The following is a 10,619-nucleotide window of genomic DNA, read 5'->3' on the forward strand; positions in this document are numbered from 1 at the left end:
ACTTACAGCCGCATGGATCTCTCACTCATTGCTTGAGTATTGTGTCTAGCTGTCAGCCTACCTTCAGTCTCCAGCTCCTGAACATTCTTACCCACACTGTTCTCACCTATCTACTGATTATTTCCTACAACTCCTTTTGCTAACTCCAACAACTTCTTCTACTGCTTGCTGTTCCTGCTCATGCTCCTTCAGCCACTGGTTTCCAGCAGTGTTATGCCAGTTTCGTAACAGGATGTTGCTAAGTGAAAATTATAAACTGGCATTGTAGTGAACAGTACATTATGCCCAGCTCATGCTTCTGGAGACATGCATCCATATATTAGGCAGGCTCTCATCCCTACAGAAATGCCAAACATGTGGACGCTAACTGCGGTTTAGGCACACTGTGGCTGAGGAGGAAGGAGGGCATTTGGATTTGGGAGCGCAGAATTTGCTGAATTTATTTTGGGGGGTGAGGAGCCATTTTACTTTTTTAGAGCCTTTGTACTACCAGTAACGTGGAAGCCCCTTATATTTCCATCAACATATGACGGACCTGAGTGGGGACTTGCTTTTATATGCATTGATTTAAAGCTTTAATTTGGAACTTTTTACATAACATTTTGGATCACATTTATCCTGCACTCTACGCTGAGCACTTATATCAGGGTTTCTATCTAAATCTCTGAGTGACGTGATTCAGATGAAACCTCCGAGGGATCCATTCACTATTATGAGGCAGCAGAGTTAGTCTGGACCACGCTTTTATGCACACCTAAAAATACGGACGCCGCCGGATCACAGGTCAGACAGCGTCCGCAATGTCTCCATCTGCCTAATGATAGGGAATCTTCTGCCGTGGAAGAATTGGTTTTATTTATTTTTACACCATTCCACATGTGGTAAAATTGATAAGGCAGCTTTGTTCTTTTGGTCAGTACAATTACAGCGATACCACATTTATATAGTTTTTTATGTTTTGTCGCTTTTACACAATAAAAACAATTTTATAGAAAAAATAATTATTTTTGCATCGCTTTACTCTGAGAGCTGTAACTTTTTTATTTTTCGGCTGATGGAGCTGTATGGTGGTTTATTTTTTGCGAGACAAGATGACGTTTTCAGCGGTACCATTTTTATTTATATTTGTCTTTTTGATCGCGTTTTATTCCACTTTTTGTTCGGCAGTATGATAATATCTAGTTTTTTATTTTTATTTCTTACAGTGTTCACTGAAGGGGTTAACTAGTGGAACATTTTTATAGGGCGGGTCGTACTGGACGCGGTGATATCAAACATTTGTGATTTTTTTTCTCATAAAAATATTTATTTATGGATACAATATATTTTTTATTATTATTATTATTATTATTATTTTGTGATTTCTTTTTAATATTTTTACAATTTTTTTACTTTTTTACTTAGTCCCACTATGGGACTTTCACTTTCAGCACTGTGATCATAGTTATAAGGCATAGCAATGCAGGATCACTGCTATGCCTTATAACTATCAGTGCTGCATTGACTCAAGTTAGTTAGATCATACACTGCGCATGATCTAACTAACTTACTAGTGCCTGGGTTACCATGGCTACAATCGGCCCCCGCGTCTTCACGTGGGGGTGCCGTTCCAAGAGCAGAGGGACTTTCCTCCCTCTGCTTGCATGCTAAATGCTGTGATTGTAGCGATCATAGAATTTAGGGGCTTAAAGTGCCGGGAGCGGTGCTTGGCACTGAGTGCTGGGTGTCAGCTTTCAGAATGCTACCAAAAAATAAAGGGAAGGGCTACTGAAGCCCAATGGTGGCGACAATAAAATCTATTCCAATCAGGACTTAAAATTAGTGACATAGAAAACAATGGTTGCAAACAACTATGTAGATCTCATACTGGATATTCTTGCTCAATCCATGTTAGTAAAGGCAACTCATCCAGAAAGGATTGGAAAGATAACCATTCCAGTCAAACCAGACCATACACAAAGCCCACTCCTTACAATAAGGAATTATAAAAATGAGGGAAAAGGGCTACTAAAGCCCAATAGTGGCTACAATAGGACTCGCTCATTCCAATTAAGAATTAGAACACATAGACAAAGTAACATTCTCAGATATTGTAATGAATGTGATGTCTCACGAATGGATTAATCAGCTACAGGAGATCATAATTTGCCTCAAATTATGAAGAGATGTCCTTCTGCACATCGTAGAGGAAAAAAACCCCAGTGGGGAAAAACTCTACGAAGTGTGATGGAAGGACTACCCTTCACTTGGGCATAGGAGTTCAGTAAATTTAGGTCTTCATCAGTTTGTGCGGCTCCTCAATAAAAATGCTGTGAATGAGGTGAACAGCAATGATGATCACAGGATAACTATGATTGACGATTCAGATGATGATGAGGATGATGTGGTAGATGAAAATAAATGCTGTAAGATTAAGAAAAAAGAAGGAGTTAAATTCACATCTATGAATAAGTTACCCAAAAAGGGCTTTGCCTAAAAGAGTGGTCATAAAGGGGTTGTCCAGGCTGAAATGAAAAGTCTGCAATCACTCTATCTCTATTGAAGAGAGTTGAGAGAAGCTAGATGAGCCTAGTCGGCACGTGACTGCAAGTTTGCAACCACATGGGGAATACAGAGGAATGATGACAGCGTGCGCATTGCACAGTTATGATTTGGCAGTCTGCAATCACATAATTATCTGCAGACTTTTCATTTCAGCCTGGACAAACCCTTTAACATGATTGGTTTTCATAGTAAACATTATCTAGGGTTAGAAGACTCACGTTATTTATCAGGGCTCCTGGTACAGAAGAACTGGTGGAGTTAGATATTGTTCTCCGCAGGTTCTCTGACTGGAGATCTTTCCACCTTCTACTGACACTGCTGAAGTTCATGAAATGCTGCTGTTCCTCGGCTGTTATTGGAGGTCCTCGCAGTTTTCTTGCGTTTAGCATGGTCACAACGGGAATGACGTCATCCTGCACTGGTGTCTGTGAAAAGAAAATTTGGCCTCAGAGTTCACTAATATCTGGAGCAAAATTATAACTTCCTGCAAGATACCTGGAAGACCCGTCCCCGAAAGTTGTACCTAGATTTGATATCAATTACTGCTTTGAGTCATCTCCCAAGAAAGCCTCCAGAGAGGTACCTACCAGCTCCATGTGGAGTGATGGAGAAAGTTTTCCAGATTCTAATGCCAACCAGTCAATTGTGTCGAACATGGGATGGGTCTTGAGTCGCTCTTTCACAAATAATCTCCGTTTGTTAGGAGATTTACAGAGAAGCTGAGGAATAAGCAGAAAAAGAGTCCATCATCCTGGGTGACTGACAATCAGCCATCATGTCTTCTTCCTGGCAGTGGTGTAGCGCGCGGTGCCAGCGCCCGGGGCAAGGTTAGTATTTCGTGATTCCTGACCTGTGGAGCGTTCACACACTCTGAGTCCCTTCTACCTCTCCAGTATTGTTCCCCTTATCCCCCGGGCACATGTACTGTAACTAAAGATAATACTGGCGTCAGTATAGCTTGCCCTTGGGCTTTCTAGTTTGTTTCTGCTTTTTGTTGAAATCTGACATAAAATTAAAAATATAGAATTCTACATTGTTATAATGTTTTTTTTTATACTTCATATTTATTATTTTTTTGTGTTTTTTTTTTTTACTTTAGCTGTAATCCTAATCCTGGACAGAACCCTGATTCCTTTCAACCTTAACCCTAGCTCTAATCCTAGGCCTATATCTAATCCCAGCCCCAATACTAACAAACCTTGATCCTTTCCCTAATCTTGAAATATTGCTCCTCATAGAATTTGGCCCCTAGGGTAATGCCTCTGACTCCCCCAAGTTACATCACTGCTTCCTGCCTTCCAATATATATGACCACTTACGTTGTTAATCATGTCCTTTATTTCGGGGTTGAGGTCTTGAGGATAGTTTGGATTATCCCACAAAATGGACATTTTCAGTCTCATCTCGTCATTCCCATTGTAGAAGGGGTATTTTCCAGATGACATTTGGCACACAATGACGCCAAGTGAAAACCAATCTACCACTCCGTCATATTTTTCTCCACGGAAAACCTGTGATGAGAACATAGAGGAGGAAGAGATGGAAACGGTCAGTGAGTTGGAAGCGATCTCGGTCTATGACTCTGGTCTCTGGAACTTATTCATTATGGAACCTCTAGGATGAGTCGTTGCTCGTCAAATGCCAAACCAGTGATGAGACTTTGCTTAACAACAAGTAGCACAGCCAGCAGGTGAGGACAACAGACCTCCATGTACTGCACAGTATGGGGGTCCGAAGGGGGCGTGACTCACACTAGAAGGGAGTGCAGTGTTCTGGACGAGAGTGGGGGTGTGTTGCAGCCCGGTGGGATCTACCTGTGTCCAGTGTAAGGGAGGCATCTGTGTGGTATCTGTGCAGTGTATGGGGGCCACTGATTCCCCTGTATAAAGTGTGGTTTGGGGGGGCACTTCTGCATTCTTAACCTGATGATCTGTTATTAGTAACAGGGCATCCAGTAATCACTATATAATATGCTGACGTGTTCCTTACTTCAGGAGCCATGTATCTCCGAGTTCCTGCAAATCCAGAAATTTTCTGATCTTCATATACATTGATTTTCGAGAGGCCGAAGTCCCCAATCCTGACATGGCTGTCGCTGTCTATAAAGATATTTAACGGCTTCAGGTCTCTGGAAGAGAAGAAAAAATAGTTACTAGAGAGAATGTAGATAAATTTATAGACATATTGTGAATATACCTACGAGTATGTGTACAGCTGTATATGTAGGTGTGTATCTGTGTATATAGTGTGGGTATCTGTGTGTATGTAGGTGTGTGTATGTGGCACTCAACCTGCTGTGACTGTCCGCAAATGCTGAGACTTGTAGTTTCACAAGTGCTGCAGGTTGCTGATTATGTCTATCGGCCTCCATTGCTGCCATCTTTCTACTCCCATGATAGAAAATGATGATTTTTACTATATACAGTGGGTACGAAAAGTATTCAGACCCCTTTAAATTTTTCACTCTTTGTTTCATTGCAGCCATTTGGTAAATTCTAAAAAGTTCATTTTTTTCTCATTAATGTACACTCTGCACCCCATCTTGACTGAAAAAAACAAAACAAATGTAGACATTTTTGCAAATGCATTAAAAAAGAAAAACTGAAATATCACATGGTCATAAGTATTCAGACCCTTTGCTCAGACACTCATATTTAAGTCACATGCTGTCCATTTCCTTGTGATCCTCCTTGAGATGGTTCTACTCCTTCATTGGAGTCCAGCTGTGTTTAATTAAACTGATAGGACTTGATTTGGAAAGGCACACAGCTGTCTATATAAGACCTCACAGCTCACAGTGCATGTCAGACCAAATGAGAATCATGAGCTGAAAGGAACTGCCCAAAGAGCTCAGAGACAGAATTGTGGCAAGGCACAGATCTTGCCAAGGTTACAAAAGAATTTCTGCATTACTCAAGGTTCCTAAGAGCACGGTGGCCTCCATAATCATTAAATGGAAGAAGTTTGGGACCACCAGAAGTCTTACTAGACCTGGCCGTTCAGCCAAACTGAGCAATTTTGGGAGAAGAGCCTTGGTGAGAGAGGTAAAGAAGAACCCCAAGATCACTGTGGCTGAGCTCCAGAGATGCAGTCAACTATCACTGCAGCCCTCCACCAGCCGGGCCTTTATGGCAGAGTGGCCCGACGGAAGCCTCTCCTCAGTGCAAGACATATGAAAGCCTGCATAGAGTTTGCTCAAAAACACATGAAGGACTCCCAGACTATGAGAAATAAGATTTTCTGGTCTGATGAGACGAAGATAGAACTTTTTGGTGATAATTCTAAGCGGTATGTGTGGAGAAGACCAGGCACTTCTCATCACCTGCCCAATACAATCCCAACAGTGAAACATGGTGATGACAGCATCATGCTATGCGGTTGTTTTTCAGCTGCAGGGACAGGACGACTAGTTGAAATTGAAGGAAACATGAATGCGGCCAAGTACAGAGATATCCTGGCTAAATACCTCTTCCAGAGTGCTCTGGACCTCAGACTTGGCCGAAGGTTCACCTTCCAACAAGACAATGACCCTAAGCACACAGCTAAAATAACAAAGGAGTGGCTTCAAAACAACTCTGTGGCCATTCTTGACCAGCCTAGCCAGAGCCCTGACCTAAACTCAATTGAGCATCTCTGGAGAGGCCTAAAAATTGCTGTTCACCAACGTTCACCATCCAACCTGACAGAACTGGAGAGGATCTGCAAGGAAGAATGGCAGAGGATCCCTAAATCCAGGTGTGAAAAACTCATTGCATCATTCCCAAGAAGATTCATGGCTGTACTAGCTCAAAAGGGTGCTCAATACTGAGCAAAGGGCCTGAATACTTATGAACATGTGATATTTCAGTTTTTCTTTTTTTAATAAATTTGCAAAAATTTCTACATTTCTGTTTTTTTTTCAGTCAAGATGGGGTGCAGAGTGTACTTCAATGAGAAAAAATTTTACTTTTTAGAATTTACCAAATGACTGCAATGAAACAAAGAGTGAAAAATGTAAAAGAGTCTGAATACTTTCCGTACCCACTGTACGTCAATGTTGTAGCATTGCAGTATATCACACGTGATCAAACGATCGCAGGTCTAAGTCCCAAATGTGAAAAGTTTTAAAAAAATAAATTATATGAACCCCCCCATAAAAGCTTAAGCATAAAATAAATATATTTGGTATAGATGTGTTTGGAAATGTTTGACGTATGAAAATATTAAGCTAATTAACCCGTATACAAAACAGAGTAAAGAAGAAAAAAAACACATCACCGAAATTGACATCTTTTGGTTACTGAGCCACCGTGAAATGAAGGGTGATCTACATTTTGTATATACCCCAAAAAAGTTAAAAATAAAAACAGCACCTCATCATATATTGCTTCATTGATGTAAAAAGTTACAGGTGTCAAACAATGGCGACACAAAACAATCTATTTTTTATAAAGTTCTGAATGTTTTTTTAATCACTAACATATATAGAGATATAAAAAACAACAAAGAAACTGAACATTTACCCTGTCGGGAAGGGGTAAATCCTCGCAATACCCCATAAATAATCTATATAATGACCTACGTTACAAGAGAATATTATAGAATTCATTACCGGTGTATAATGCCTCTGGAATGGAGGAACTGGAGGCCGCAAGTAAGTTCAGCGGTGTACAACCTAATAGGAAAGAGAGAAAAACATTTCAATCTTCCCCGTTCCTCATCCGCACTAATATGGAGGACGCATTGCTGCACATCTACAGATCTATTCTATCCCGGAGCCAGTGCTGGGTGGATGACAGTGGATGTCATCAATCTACCTGACCAAACAAGGGTATAACTGAGGCAGAGTAGTTCTGTAACCCAATCCCCTGTGCTCACCCTATAGATTTTGGTCAATCTTACCTGGTGGTCTCAATATCAAATGGGGCTTTATTCTTAATCAGATGATGGAGGTCTCCTCCAGCCATGTAATCCATCACGTAGAAGAGGTGATCCTGGAGAGGAGGAGACGAGGATGTTACATATTCAAAGACCCCACAAAACGTCCCAGAAACCCCCATTTGGGGACTATGTGTACAAGGCCCTTTTCAAGATATTCGGCAGGTGATGTTAATCACATAATACTACATTATATAACACTATACTAGAATTGTGCTGATTATATATAAACGGGCTAAGAGGTAAAAGGATTCAATGATAGAAGCTCGAGCTCTTACCGATGTCTGGAATGTGGCATACGAAGCTCAAAGGAAGGGGCTCTGCTCTGCAATATGCAGCAACAGTTTTTCTTTAATTGCCGCTGTCATCCTCCTTTCCTTTAATAGTTGTCTCTTCTTCAAAACCTTAATTGCCAGGTGATGTCCACTGACTTTCTCCGAAGCCAACAACACCTGAAGGAAAAGCAGAAATAAGATATCTGGGGTATGAGGTGCAAGAGTCTGCAAGAGCAGAGTGGATCCGAACTGCAAACCCTCCATGGCCTCTTGATATCTGGACTGGTGGAAGGGACTCAGGGAATGCTAATGGTCCATGGCTTAGGTAGCACAAAATTCTTTCCTTGCCCCGGGCAACCCACAGTATGTCACTGCCTTTTTGTATTAGCCAGAATGAGAGAGTGCCTATAAAGAGTGTTTCTAGCTCTGGAGGACCTGACACATCCGTGCATTACACACAAACTCCATCAGTTTCACTGAACACCATGTAATGTTGTGTATTAAACATGTGATGTCTATTTCCCTACAAATACTGAAATTGTTGGGCTTATTAATAGTAAAATACCCTCTAACCAGCTAAAAAGGGACTGTTCGGGAGCACAAAAATATAGCAGATTTTTTCCCAAACAGCGCCATATCGGTTTACAGGTTGTATGTGGAATTGAAATGCAGCTCCTCTGACTTCAATGGATCCTGGCTGCATTACCAGAAACAACCTGTAGGCAGGTGTGGGGCGGTTTTTGAAAGAAGACGGCCATGACTATAATTCTGAGCAACCCTGTTTAATGTTGGTGATCACTTATAACCACAAAGTGACCGCTTTAACCTTTCTATGTGTTTAGCAGTTTATAGACATTAGTGAAAAAAGTACAAATTGGAGAAAAATAAGAATCACAAACCTTTCCAAAATGTCCTTGACCAAGAACCTTGTGGTAGGTGAAACTTTCCACAGACAGGGTGTCTGGCACAGTGAGTGAGAGGTCGGCCGACTGGATGGAGTCTTCTCCTGGTGAAAAATAAAGAGGATAAAACATTGAATCATCGCTCGGCGAATTACACAAAAGTAAATAATAAAAAATCGTCTGATTTTCATCCAGAGAAAAACAGACAATTTTTCATCTGTGTTGTCATCCATATGGCACCTGGTTTTATACGCTGGCAGGTAATGAAATTCACTAAACCAAATACACTTCCCTCTGTTAATAATTGCAATGTGTCTGTCAAAATTGGATGCAATACAGATGGTCCATAGAGGATCACATTTTTTGCACACCGACTTTGCTATTCTAAAGTCATTACTTAGTTTTATATACAACCATCTATTGGTTGGAATTATGCCTCTGTTTAGACTAATTTCCCATCTCACCTGCTACTGGGCAAAAGTTGGTGCCTGGTTTTGGTCTTTTGGCCACATTAATACAGGATTGGCTTGTTCCTTCACCTCCAGTGATGGATTGTTTCACTTCCACCTGTTCTTCTCTCTTCCTCTTTAAAACTCCGGTGTCCACCTGAGTTTTTTGAGGGCTGTTTAGGGCTTGACCCTCTGCAGCATCAATAAATCTCCTTTTTTTGTAAGGAGCCTCGCCTCTTGTCCTCGAATCCTGAGACCTGGACTTCTCTCTTTCTCTTTGGAGAGAATGTGAGTTCTTCACGTTATACTGTGAAGATGCCTCATTGGGGGTATTCCTCTCCCCATTGGCGTCCTCTCTGGTGTCATGAGGGACATGTATGTTCTGACATAAGAGACCATTTTTGTTGTTAGAACTAGTGGTCTCTTCTCTGTTGGAGATCTTTTTCCGTTTTTTTCCAGCTCTAATACTCATGTTGTGATATTATCACAATCAAAAGTTCACTGAGCACAAGGAAGAAAAAATGTACCTTCACTCGTCAGATGGCAAAGGTCCACAGAAGGAATCAAGATGGCCGAGCGCATAAGTCACTGGTTATGTGATGACACAAAAGAGCATGACATCACAAGTAACTTCATGGAACACCTAGAAGTGACACCTGCAGCCATAGAACAACGCAACATCACTGAGCAGCATGACATCACATGGAACCACATGGAACATTAGAAGTATTGTGACATCTGCAGCCGTTCAATGCTGGAGTGGCATCATGCTAGTCTTGCTTGGCTCCATCATTGACATGTATTGCATTGAGATTGTTGCACTTCTGTTTTAAATTGTGTCGAAGTTGCACCAAAATGCAACAAAAGATCACATTTTATTCTTCATCTACTTAACATAACCCAAGATGTCTAGCAGAGTCCAAAGATGTATTATCCATTATGATAAACTTGTGCCCTGGCCTCTGCCAACGACTACTTGTCACTTATAGTTGTGGTATACATTACTTGCACCATTGATTGTACATTATAAACCAATATCTTCACATATAGGTGCAGAGGTGGATTATAGTTCTGCTCTTTTACAAGGCAGAGGGGTCATAAGGCATTAGGGACCAGTTGCAATTGCAACTTCTGCACCCCTTCTACCCACACGACCCGTATGCAGTTAGTATGATGGCTGCACCCACCTGGCATGTCCCAGTACTAAACAATCTACAAGATTGGATCAGACAGATGTGATCCATCACTTGTTATATGTTCTTTGCAATGTGATTGTTAGATTAGACTATTAGATCATTTTTGGAATGGATGTGGTGGAAAGGGTTTAGAGGCAATTAAAGTTTTGTTCTCATGTTAAATCTTCAGGAGCACACCGGTCCTCTACCTCCCAGCTTCCTGCTTTTTTCATGAGCAGTGTGATTCTGAAGACATTTTGGGTGGACGGCATGGCTGAGCCGCTGGCCCGAACTGTGTGCTCACCGATACTGCTATATCAGGCAGCTTTACCTCTGCAGTATCAGAGAACTGCAAGG

The sequence above is a fragment of the Phyllobates terribilis genome, unplaced genomic scaffold (assembly GCF_046119375.1).
Source record: "Phyllobates terribilis strain yellow unplaced genomic scaffold, ASM4611937v1 Scaffold_2__4_contigs__length_985480577, whole genome shotgun sequence".
Taxonomy (NCBI): Eukaryota; Metazoa; Chordata; class Amphibia; order Anura; family Dendrobatidae; genus Phyllobates; species Phyllobates terribilis.